The sequence below is a fragment of the Primulina eburnea genome, unplaced genomic scaffold (genome assembly GCF_022965805.1).
Source record: "Primulina eburnea isolate SZY01 unplaced genomic scaffold, ASM2296580v1 ctg675, whole genome shotgun sequence".
Lineage (NCBI taxonomy): Eukaryota > Viridiplantae > Streptophyta > Magnoliopsida > Lamiales > Gesneriaceae > Primulina > Primulina eburnea.
Window position 1 is genome coordinate 297,945 of NW_027331452.1, and position 4,330 is coordinate 302,274.

A 4,330-nucleotide genomic window follows, 5' to 3' on the forward strand; every position below is an offset into this window, starting at 1 on the left:
TTTATGGGCTAAACTTTGCTCAATATTGTTGTAATCTACTACTTGTCATCCTCAAACAGATGGACAAACTGAAGTTGTCAATAGAACTTTTGGAACACTTTTGCGTGCTATTCTTAAAAAGAACTTGGATTGACATTTCTATGGACTTTATTTTGGGGTTGCCTAGGACTAAGAAGGGGAGAGATTCTATTTTTGGATTACTTTATGGGCTAAACTTTGCTCAATATTGTTGTAATCTACTACTTGTCATCCTCAAACGGATGGACAAACCGAAGTTGTAAATAGAACTTTGGGAACACTTTTGCGTGCTATTCTTAAAAAGAACTTGGATTGACATTTCTATGCACTTTATTTTGGGGTTGCCTAGGACTAAGAAGGGGAGGTATTCTATTTTTGGATTACTTTATGGGCTAAACTTTGCTCAATATTGTTGTAATCTACTACTTGTCATCCTCAAACAGATTACAACTTCGGTTTGTCATCCAAAAATTATTTGTATTATTATTAACTTATAAGATACAAATAAGAGATACATTTTTTTAATTTTTAATCATAATTGTTGTTTTACATATGTTGTGCATAAAAAATTTAGTATTACAATTAATTTATATTTGTATTATTATTAATTTATAAGATACAAATAAGAAATACGTTATAATTAGCTATTTCTTGGTCGTGTTGCAATGATTGGCTTTGCTGTGAGTTTACTTGACAATCACATCTTCATTTGTTGGATCTTTGTCAATTACTAGATTGTGGCATTTTTTACTTGTGTCAAATGTCACGTGATTCAATTTGCAGGCATCACTTCTTGGAGAAGCAATTACAGGAAAGGGGATCTTAGCACAATTGAATTTGGAAACTGGGATTCCAATCTACGAAGCTGAGCCTCTTCTTCTATTTTTCATACTGTTCAACTTGTTAGGAGCCATCGGAGCATTAGGCGAACGCGGCCGATTTGTCGACGAACCTGCCGGACTTGACAGGGCCGTTATTGCTCTTGGGAAAGGCTTCAGGTTTGCATTGGCTCTTGGTGGAGGAGGTATCTAACCATTATTTCACCGCTCTCTCGAAATTGTTTTAAAATCAGTTCTCTCTTTTGGTATTGAATAGTGAGTATACGTTTTGAAATTGTGTGTAGGTCCTTTATTCGGATTCACGAAAGCCAACGAGCTTTTCGTTGGGAGACTGGCTGCCAACTTGGTATTGCATTCTCAATAATCGGAGAGATCGTCACTGGAAAAGGGGCTTTGGCTCAGTTGAACATCAAAACCGGAGTTCCCATCACCGAGATCGAACCCCTTATTCTCTTCAATGTGGCCTTCTTCTTCTTCGCAGCCATAAATCCTGGCACTGGAAAATTTCTTACTGACGATGGAGATGATTGAATGTCATTGTTATCGTTACTCCGATAAGGTTGCCTAGGACTAAGAAGGGGAGGGATTCTATTTTTGGATTACTTTATGGGCTAAACTTTGCTCAATATTGTTGTAATCTACTACTTGTCATCATCAAACAGATGAACAAACTGAAGTTGTCAATAGAACTTTGGGAACACTTTTGCGTGCTATTCTTAAAAGAACTTGGATTGACATTTCTATGGACTTTATTTTGGGGTTGCCTAGGACTAAGAAGGGGAGGGATTCTATTTTTGGATTACTTTATGCGCTAAACTTTGCTCAATATTGTTGTAATCTACTACTTGTCATCCTCAAACAGATGGACAAACAGAAGTTGTCAATAGAACTTTGGGAACACTTTTGCGTGCTATTATTAAAAAGAACTTGGATTGACATTTCTATGGACTTTATTTTGGGGTTGCCTAGGACTAAGAAGGGGAGGGATTCTATTTTTGGATTACTTTATGGGCTAAACTTTGCTCAATATTGTTGTAATCTACTACTTGTCATCCTCAAACAGATGGACAAACTGAAGTTGTCAATAGAACTTTGGGAACACTTTTGCGTGCTATTCTTAAAAGAACTTGGATTGACATTTCTATGCACTTTATTTTGGGGTTCCCTAGGACTAAGAAGGGGAGGGATTCTATTTTTGGATTACTTTATGGGCTAAACTTTGCTCAATATTGTTGTAATCTACTACTTGTCATCCTCAAACGGATGGACAAACCGAAGTTGTAAATAGAACTTTGGGAACACTTTTGCGTGCTATTCTTAAAAATAACTTGGATTGACATTTTTATGCACTTTATTTTGGGGTTGCCTAGGACTAAGAAGGGGAGGGATTCTATTTTTGGATTACTTTATGGGCTAAACTTTGCTCAATATTGTTGTAATCTACTACTTGTCATCCTCAAACAGATGGACAAACTGAAGGACTTTATTTTGGGGTTGCCTAGGACTAAGAAGGGGAGAGATTCTATTTTAGGATTACTTTATGGGCTAAACATTGCTCGATATTGTTGTAATCTACTACTTGTCATCCTCAAACAGATGGACAAACTGAAGTTGTCAATAGAACTTTTGGAACACTTTTGCGTGCTATTCTTAAAAAGAACTTGGATTGACATTTCTATGGACTTTATTTTGGGGTTGCCTAGGACTAAGAAGGGGAGGGATTCTATTTTTGGATTACTTTATGAGCTAAACTTTGCTCAATATTGTTGTAATCTACTATTTGTCATCCTCAAACAGATGGACAAACCGAAGTTGTAAATAGAACTTTGGGAACACTTTTGCGTGCTATTCTTAAAAAGAACTTGGATTGACATTTCTATGCACTTTATTTTGGGGTTTCCTAGGACTAAGAAGGGGAGGGATTCTATTTTTGGATTACTTTATGAGCTAAACATTGCTCAATATTGTTGTAATCTACTACTTGTCATCCTCAAACAGATGGACAAACTGAAGTTGTCAATAGAACTTTGGGAACACTTTTGCGTGCTATTCTTAAAAGAACTTGGATTGACATTTCTATGCACTTTATTTTGGGGTTGCCTAGGACTAAGAAGGGGAGGGATTCTATTTTTGGATTACTTTATGGGCTAAACTTTGCTCAATATTGTTGTAATCTACTACTTGTCATCCTCAAACAGATGGACAAACTGAAGTTGTCAATAGAACTTTGGGAACACTTTTGCGTGCTATTCTTAAAAGAACTTGGATTGACATTTCTATGGATTTTATTTTGGGGTTGCCTAGGACTAAGAAGGGGAGGGATTCTATTTTTGGATTACTTTATGGGCTAAACTTTGCTCAATATTGTTGTAATCTACCCCTTGTCATCCTCAAACAGAGGGACAAACTGAAGTTGTCAATAGAACTTTGGGAACACTTTTGCGTGCTATTCTTAAAAGAACTTGGATTGACATTTCTATGGATTTTATTTTGGGGTTGCATAGGACTAAGAAGGGGAGGGATTCTATTTTTGGATTACTTTATGGGCTAAACTTTGCTCAATATTGTTGTAATCTACCCCTTGTCATCCTCAAACAGATGGACAAACTGAAGTTGTCAATAGAACTTTGGGAACACTTTTGCGTGCTATTCTTAAAAAGAACTTGGATTAACATTTCTATGCACTTTATTTTGGGGTTGCCTAGGACTAAGAATGGGAGGGATTCTATTTTTGGATTACTTTATGGGCTAAACTTTGCTCAATATTGTTGTAATCTACTACTTGTCATCCTCAAACAGATGGACAAACTGAAGTTGTCAATAGAACTTTGGGAACACTTTTGCGTCCTATTCTTAAAAGAACTTGGATTGACATTTCTATGCACTTTATTTTGGGGTTGCCTAGGACTAAGAAGGGGAGGGATTCTATTTTTGGATTACTTTATGGGCTAAACTTTGCTCAATATTGTTGTAATCTACTACTTGTCATCCTCAAACGGATGGACAAACCGAAGTTGTAAATAGAACTTTGAGAACACTTTTGCGTGCTATTCTTAAAAAGAACTTGGATTGACATTTCTATGCACTTTATTTTGGCGTTGCCTAGGACTAAGAAGGGGAGGGATTCTATTTTTGGATTACTTTATGGGCTAAACTTTGCTCAATATTGTTGTAATCTACTACTTGTCATCCTCAAACGGATGGACAAACTGAAGTTGTCAATAGAACTTTGGGAACACTTTTGCGTGCTATTCTTAAAAGAACTTGGATTGACATTTTGGGGTTGCCTAGGACTAAGAAGGGGAGGGATTCTATTTTTGGATTACTTTATGGGCTAAACTTTGCTCAATATTGTTGTAATCTACTACTTGTCATCCTCAAATAGATGGACAAACTGAAGTTGTCAATAGAACTTTGGGAACACTTTTGCGTGCTATTCTTAAAAGAACTTGGATTGACATTTCTATGCACTT

General features: G+C 36.4%; 1 pseudogene; it reads left to right on the forward strand.

Annotated features, from left to right (window-relative positions):
* The first annotated feature begins 670 nt into the window (after nucleotides 1-670).
* LOC140821654 (photosystem II 22 kDa protein 2, chloroplastic-like) lies at nucleotides 671-1,388 on the forward strand (annotated as a pseudogene).
* Nucleotides 1,389-4,330: the final 2,942 nt, after the last annotated feature.